A 9465-nucleotide genomic window follows, 5' to 3' on the forward strand; every position below is an offset into this window, starting at 1 on the left:
AAGAAATAGAAGTATATATATTCATTCTAGTTGACAAGGCTTGCAAGAACATAACCTTTGTAATGCCAGTTATCACAATAGTATTTTAGCCGAACTCTACATTAAACCAGGTTCCCTTTCAAAGGACGAAATTCTTCAAAATCACGTTTCAATTTTAAACACATTTAGTATGCCTGTCAATGGAGTGAATAAATTTGAGTTACTGTATTTAATTTTGATTTCAAAACTTTAACAAACATTTACTAAAAAATATACATGAAACCTCTATCTTTCCTCCTCTGGAGAAATTTTAGATGTATTGTACCAAACAATATACGATTGATTGTATATAGTTTAACGTCAATCTTGAGAATCTTTCACTCATACGGAGACGTCACCATTGCCTGTGAAGGGCTGCAAAATTTAGGTATATGCTGGAAGCTTGTACTCATTGAGCAGGGAGGGATCTTTATCGTGACACACCTGCTGTGACACGGGTCTCGGTTTTGTGGTATCATCCAAAGGACCCCCCCCCCCCCCATTTAGTTGTCTCTTACGACAAGCAAGGGATATTGAGGACTTATTCTAACCCGTATACCCATATGATCAGCAAAGCTTTGACCAAAATATCTCAAAATTCGTCCAATGTCTACTACATCAAAACACATGCTTTTCAAACGACCATTCCTTACAATTAATTAAGGTCTTCCGTAGCAACGGAAGACCTTCTACTTATTGTGCTGGTTAAGATTATTCTTATTATTCTTTTTTTTTTTTTCCCTAGACGCTAACTTTGAAGCTTCATATCTCGCTCATTCCTCAACCGATTTTGCTCAAATTTTCAGCTTTAATACATTTTACTAAAGACTTTCAAAATACTTTTAAACATTTTGGATATTCTCTTCCGCTTGCGAGTTATTTCCCTTTTAGTGAAATTTTAGGGGCTTTGGTTTCCAGATAAAGGCTCCGAGACTATAATAATTGGAGCAGAGAAAACACTGAATTGGTAAAGTAGAAGCATTGTAGTTGTGCACATCATATTTTGTTTTTTGATTTCGCCATTTAAAATGGCGATAGAGAGGGGTCAAAAATCAGGACGCCTGAAAGAGCGAAAATTTGCACATAATTTCCTTTGCATCTTTTAAACTAAAAATATTTTGTTAAGACATGTAGAATAAAAGTTGTGTAGAATTTCAAGAGCTTTTATTTGACACCAGTAAAATGGGGCTGGCCCCTTAAATTAGGGATCTACGGCCCCTAAAAGTTTTCGCTTTATAGCTCAAAAACGGCAAAGAATTCGATATGGCTTCCGATGGAAAAGTTGTTCTTTAACATCTTATTTATCTCATGAAATTGTTATTTTGTTCGAATCTTGTGTTATATTAGAGTAAAAAGCTATACCCGTAAACAAGTAGCCATTTTCATTTGGCAAGTGAGCGAGAACTCTTCATGCGTATAACTGTAATAAACTTGCTAAAAATAACATACCTGACTACAATAGATACTAATATTCATTTTAAATAAGGTTTTTAACATGCTCTGTGGTTCAAATACAAATTATTTAGTGATACATTTCTCTTTTTCTTTCGTTTTAACATAAACAAACCTTCAACAACAACAAAAGGAGAGAGATAAATTATCTTTTATTTGTTTCATATTAGAATTAAAATAAGTAATATACATAAAAATAAAACGTATAATAAATCATGGTCAATAACTGCAAGCTGTTTACACTCTTCACGGTCAGCGTTGTTTATACAGTTATGTAACCCAACTCTCGCCTCGCTCGCAGGTGGCCAGAGTGACAAGCTTGCATAATCAAAACAAAAACATCGAAGCTAACTCGGCTTTCGTCCATCGCATAAATAAACACATCAATTACTGGAAAATTATGTTTGAAATCATTTTGAATCCTTTTACATTATATCATACTTAATTAACAATTATATTATGTTTTATTTCAATTATAAAGTAATTGTAAAGATGCTACCGCAAACATTTCGAGTTAGTGATCAATGGACCTCATAATATTTGTGTCAAGTTATACATACCTTTAAAAAAACCTACACAATTTTCCTGATTATTTATCGGGTTGTCATTTTCCTCACAATAAGTTTACGGTAAGGGTATGTGACGTTTCTAATTGTCAGAAAAAATCGTACTAAATAAAATGAAGTAGTTTTAAGTTTTATTAACTTATAATTGTCTGCATACAGAAGGATTTATTTGTCGGTTCATTTCATTTCATCTAAATACAATCATGCGTGCAAGTAGATGCGGTTTTTATAAGTGAAATGAAAAAGGCAAGAGCGCCCCAAATATATATATACATCTCAAGCGTCTTATTGTGTTTAATTTTGGAGATTCATCACATGTGGACAAGCAATCTGTGATTTAACTCTACTTTAGCCAGTTGATACACAAGCTTTCTGCATTCTCTACAAAGTGAAAAAAATGGATCCTTTTTGTAAACATAACAAATAATTTATAAACTTTATTTTTTAAATCACGGGTTCTTATCATGATTATACCAACTCTAAACATGTATAGAAAATCATCAGAAATCCACATCGAATCAGTCTCATTTCATTCAGTCATTAACTGCAAGCATTTTACATACACACCGGGGTTTGTTCTTGTTTACAATTACGTAACCCATGGCTCGATTGCCCGAGTTCGGAGCCATCGCATGTGTACCAGCGATCAGCGGCAATACATGTACACACAAAAACATTACCGTTTTAATGTAATTTGCAAACACAACGATTTACAGAAAATTATGTTTTTAATAAAATCGGATTTTTCAAATGATTGGTGGAAGGACAGGAAGTTCCAGTTCCCACCCTCCAATATTTTTGCCAACATATGCTTGACAGTATACAATACAGATCGTTAATTTACGGTCATGCCCTTTCCAGGCACGTAAAACCCGGGGGGGGGGGGCAGGAAACCTAACGTTTTACTGTTAATTTACTATGAAAATGGTCATTTGAAGGCCTGTTGCCCCCCCCCCCCCCACTTTTGTAGTGAAATGCGCTAATGTTATGTAAAGAACAAATTTTTTGGTGTACAGAAAAGTTGGAACCTACCCTACCCCACCCCACCCCCCACTCCCCCGAAATAGGATTTTTGACTTTGGGAAATTGTCCGTTTTCTTTCTTTCTTTCTTTTTTTTTTTTTGCTTGTCAAAGATTTTTTGGTAAGTGGAATTTTTTTTTTCTGGCTGCCCCCCCCCCCTTTCAAAAACGATGTTACGTGCCTGCTTTCAATCTGCCTTATGTCTACCTCTTTTGTTTTTACCTATTGAGGATTTTCTGTTTGGTTGCCTGCCTCTAACTATATTGCTTTTTACGGACTTGACTCGTGACTCTTATAATGATAGTACGCTGATGAAAATGTCTTTGCGCGTTCATTTCGGTGTTGAAAATGAATACACTTGCCGGTCAATGGAAGGTTTGGATTTAGATTTTTTAGAAATAAAAATTGAGATAGGACTTTAAATTGATACATCATTTTATATATGAAAAAACCTTATTAAGATTTACTTATTAAAGAATTGATTAATAATATTTTCCTGTTGAAACATGAAAATTTGAACACAGATTCTGAATTGCATACATGTATTACTTTAATTTATAGTAATTCAAAAAACCTGCTTCCTGGGCTTCGAGATTCAAGGCCAGAGCAGTTCAACAACAAAGATGTCGACATTTTCAAAGACCTGTATAGGACGTAAAACATATACAATAGATCATATAATCACTGGGATGAACTCAATGAGAAAAAAAAGCAATTGTTGCTTATCAAAGTTCGAGGGGCAACACTACTTTTCATAAAACCTTCCCATTAATATCTGACAATCTAACAAAAGAGACTGTCTCTTTGAGCCGGAAGAACAGATAGCAATATTACCGAACACTAATTATAGTTCCAGCAAACAAAGTTTAAGATATCACCAAGTCCGCCTATCCGTGCAAATGTGCCCAGACCGCAACTTTTAAAAATACACCGTAAGCTCAATCTTCACATAAAGATTATTAATGACAATAACATAAATAATCTTGATGTAAGGTCATTTGCACCATTTCTAAAGGTCTAAAAGTTAAAAATTGATTAGAGTCTTAATAGATCTAACTAATGGCAAATTTTAATTAATACTGAAAGAAAAGTTTCCATATGATCAAAGAAAGTGTCCTGGCCTTGACCCATGCTCATATTGTCAAGTTCACTTTTTTGAAAATACAAACCCTGTCCTGACCATATGCTGTAATGAAGAAACATTTAGATTTCATACTTACAACAGATTTTCATGTTAATTGAGGCTGCATTAGGACCTGACCCAAGGACATATGGTCAAGTTCAAGGTTTTTATGTCACACAGCTCCGACGGAAGACCTCTCGTTGCTTCGCAACGAGCTTTGCTCTAGTTAAAGATTTCAATTTGCATATCCCAGACATGTTCTCCAATAAATTTGAACTTGGAAATATTCATAGTTTGAGATCTGTCATAAACGTACTTTGTTTTGCCTCGGACTAGAATGACGCTAAGTTTTTGGGTGAAACGTGTCATATGACTGCCGTCTAAATTTCTTTACACGACGAGTAACAAAATTTAGACGGTCACATGGTGGCCGTTACGTCTTTTTAGTATTGTCACAAACTTTTGTCAATTGCTCTGTTACCATAAATAGATTTACAATTAACCAAAAGTAAGCAGAACATTGTATTCATGTAAAACTTATACGGTACCAATTTTGATGCACCAGATGCGCATTTCGACAAATAATGTCTCTCCAGTGATGCTCAACCGAAATGTTTGAAATCCGAAATAACTATGAAGTTTTAGAGCTAAATATAGCCAAAAACAGCGTGCCAAAAAAGTGGAGCCAAATTCGTCCAAGGATAAGAGCTATGCATGAGGGAGATAATCCTTAATTTTGAAATGAATTTCTAAATTTTGTAACAGCAATTAAATATACATCCGTATTCATGTATTGTTATTACTACATGTATGTTGAAATGATCCTAGTTCAGTTCTTGTTGACTGTTAATAAATGAATTCATTGTATTTCTTTCTTATATAGTTATTAACATACAAAAAGGTTTGGTCCTCAACAAAACAAACCACTTATCAGGCTTGTTACGGGAACATGTTGGATTGTTCAAGTCCATAAAAGGCGAGACAGTAACAAACCTAATAAGTAATATTGTTAAACACCATACCCATTCTACACATAGATACACTTCAGTATAGATAACTTCCTCATTGAAAATATCTTATGTAATCTTTAGAGATCAGGTCTTTCAACAATCTGCTGGAATTCTAATGGGCACGTATTGTTCTTCTTTGATAGCTGGCCTGTCGTCGGTTTGTTTTATGAGGAATACTTCATTCCACAGTTTCTACAAAGAAACTACTTCCAGTGAACCCGAAATAAAAAACACCACGTTTTCTACATCTATTACATATTTTGATATCTTATTAAACATAGACGTTAACGGCAAACTAACTTTGTCACAACCGGGATATGACAAAGTTAGTTTGCCGTTAACGTATATATCTCAAAGAAATCGTGAGAAAAGAAGCAGTTTTTGCCGACAAAGAATACAATGGACAGTGGCTAATCAGTGGTCATCTAATATATTTAGTGAATAAACAAAACATTTGTTGCGAAAAGTAGGTATATTAATGGAGGAAGGCAGACGCGATATTGAGACCCAAGTGCCTTGGTTTGCGGGGTGACAGAGAGACAACATGTAGAGTCTCCTTCATGTTGTGGGGCTGTATCTCTTCATGCAGTAGGAAGATATTGATGGAAACATGAACAGTGAAAGGTATATTGAATTTTTGGATGTGTGTCTTTGGCCTGTGGTCGTTCGTCATTTTTGTAAAATGCCGTTGGGTTTATCAAGAGAATAATGTCACGTTCCGTTAGATCGAATGCATGTAAACAAAACATTGATATAGAAACACTATCATGGCCCCTACAGAGCCCAGAAATTAACATTAAAGAAAATGTATGGAAAGTGTTGAAAGTTTGAATGCAAAGGCGAGCAAACGAGATTGGAAATGCCGATGACCTGGTACATGTTGTTCAGACACTTGGAGTAATCTCAATTTGGTGTGCATTTTAACAAAGCCTACCAAGGAGAATACGGGGAGTATTGCGTTCTCGGATACATATTACGAAATAGTAACCACAAAATGCATGTGATTTTTTTATTGATACCCCCCCCCCAAAAAATTAACGGTTGGTTTACAAAATTTCTTGACGTCGGACCTTAAACGAACTCCTTCATATATCACTACTGAATATTCTTTATGACTTTCAACTGATTCGGTACTCCATACCATGTTCTTCGTATGGTAAAGTTTAAAATCAGACAGGCAACTGACAAATAAGGTGATGTTGCAGGCGTTTTAAAGGCACTATATTATGATTGTTTTATTATATCATTTATTTTGCAAATACAATCTGTCATTAGATAGAATGCCCACCAACGTGGTCTTTAACAATCAGGTCAGGTCACCCTCAACACGTAGTAATGTATAAGTGACCTGAAGTATATCGATATAAAGTCAATAAAAATGACTCTTCACAAATTCGTTATTTTGTTGCCAGAATCAATGTTGCTATGCAGGTGGTCGTTAAATAGAGGAAATATTGGAATATGTGATGTACAATAGAGGATCCCTTTTCTATTGTTACAAGTACTTGATCGTATAGCCACTTCACCCGATATTTATTAAATTTGAAAGTTTCTGCAATAAATCACTTCCGTAATATATGAGGAAGATGTCAGAGCATTGAAATAATTAGGGAGGTACATTGTAAATCACTTATATCATTCACATTCAACGACAAAATTGTCGAAAATAAGTCAAATTTGGGGGCACTTTTCATGAATAATTATCGCTTACCTACACCGTTTAACTGATAAGGACCTAGGGCTCACAGTGGGTTTAACTGATCGGCAGGGCATGCTTACTCCTCCTAGGCATCTGATCCCACCTCTGGTATGTCCAGGGGTACATGCTTGCCCAACTCTCTAATTTGCATTCCTTATCATATAGTAGTTATGAGATTGATCACTGTTCGTTATCTTCACCTTTATAGGAGTTATGAGATTGATCACTGTTCGTTATCTTCACCTTTATAGGAGTCATGAGATTGATCACTGTTCGTTATCTTCACCTTTATAGGAATTATGAGATTGATCACTGTTCGTTATCTTCACCTTTATAGGAGTCATGAGATTGATCACTGTTCGTTATCTTCATCTTAATAGGAATTATGAGATTGATCACTTTTCGTTATCTTCATCTTTATACGAATTGTGAGATTGATCACTGTCCGTTATCTTCACCTTTATAGGAGTCATGAGATTGATCACTGTTCGTTATCTTCATCTTTATACGAATTGTGAGATTGATCACTGTCCGTTATCTTCACCTTTATAAGATTTATGAGATTGATCACTGTTCACTATCTTCACCTTTATAGGAGTTATGAGATTGATCACTGTTCGTTATCTTCACCTTTATAGGAATTATGAGATGATCACTGTTCGTTATCTTCACATTTATAGGAGTTATGAGATTGATCACTGTTCACTATCTTCACCTTTATAGAAGTTATGAGATTGATCACTATTCGTTATCTTCACCTTTATAGGAGTTATGAGATTGATGACTGTTCGTTATCTTCACCTTTATAGGAGTTATGAGATTGATCACTGTTCATTATCTTCGCCTTTATAGGAGTTAAGAGATTGATCACTGTTCGTTATCTTCACCTTTATAGGAGTTATGAGATTGATCACTGTTCATTATTTTCGCCTTTATAGGAGTTATGAGATTGATCACTGTTCGTTATCTTCACCTTTAAAGGAGTTATGAGATTGATCGCTGTTCGTTATCTTCACCTTTAAAGGAGTTATGAGATTGATCGCTGTTCGTGATCTTCGCCTTTATAGGAGTTATGTGATTGATCACTGTTCGTTATCTTCACCTTTACAGGAGTTATGAGATTGATCACTGTTCGTTATCTTCACCTTTATAGGAATTATGAGATTGATCACTTTTCGTTATCTTCACCTTAATAGGAGTTATGAGATTGATCACTGTTCGTTATCTTCATCTTTATACGAATTGTGAGATTGATCACTGTTCGTTATCTTCACCTTTAAAGGAGTTATGAGATTGATGACTGTTCGTTATCTTCACCTTTATAGGAGTTATGAGATTGATCACTGTTCATTATCTTCGCCTTTATAGGAGTTAAGTGATTGATCACTGTTCGTTATCTTCACCTTTATAGGAGTTATGAGATTGATCACTGTTCATTATTTTCGCCTTTATAGGAGTTATGAGATTGATCACTGTTCGTTATCTTCACCTTTAAAGGAGTTATGAGATTGATCGCTGTTCGTTATCTTCACCTTTAAAGGAGTTATGAGATTGATCGCTGTTCGTGATCTTCGCCTTTATAGGAGTTATGTGATTGATCACTGTTCGTTATCTTCACCTTTACAGGAGTTATGAGATTGATCACTGTTCGTTATCTTCACCTTTATAGGAATTATGAGATTGATCACTTTTCGTTATCTTCACCTTAATAGGAGTTATGAGATTGATCACTGTTCGTTATCTTCATCTTTATACGAATTGTGAGATTGATCACTGTTCGTTATCTTCACCTTTAAAGGAGTTATGAGATTGATGACTGTTCGTTATCGTCACCTTTATAGGAGTTATGAGATTGATCACTGTTCGTTATCTTCACCTTTAAAGGAGTTATGAGATTGATGACTGTTCGTTATCGTCACCTTTATAGGAGTTATGAGATTGATCACTGTTCGTTATCTTCACCTTTAAAGGAGTTATGAGATTGATCGCTGTTCGTTATCTTCACCTTAATAGGAGTTATGAGATTGATCACTGTTCGTTATCTTCATCTTTATACGAATTGTGAGATTGATCACTGTTCGTTATCTTCACCTTTATAGGAGTTATGAGATTGATCAATGTTCGTTACCTTCACCTATGTCTGCTTACATGTAAATGGGAATCTGATAAAGTCTGAACATGAACAGGATTACAGTTTATTTCTAAGTGTTACATAATTTGTTGCATCTCTACTTCGGTAGTTTCAAAACATGTGGGCGTGGAAACCTGAAATCCTACATCACCATCAAACACTTCGTACGTCAATTACACTGTTATTTATAGTGTCCTTAGTGGTTAAGTACCATTTATAGACATGTATTTTCTGATGCGTTATAAAGGTTTAAGCATCTGAGAATCAAGGCATTGAACATATCTGATTTGATATCAATGTGTTGGTATCAATAATGTTATAACAATGTTTCAATTATTTCCCAATCCTTTGATTTTCTGAAAAAGAAATTCTGTGTTAAGATAAATTCAAATTTTTTAGAGAAATCTATATTTTGCCAAAAATAGATCCGATACTTTTGTTTTCT

The sequence above is a fragment of the Ostrea edulis genome, chromosome 7, assembly GCF_947568905.1.
Source record: "Ostrea edulis chromosome 7, xbOstEdul1.1, whole genome shotgun sequence".
Taxonomy (NCBI): Eukaryota; Metazoa; Mollusca; class Bivalvia; order Ostreida; family Ostreidae; genus Ostrea; species Ostrea edulis.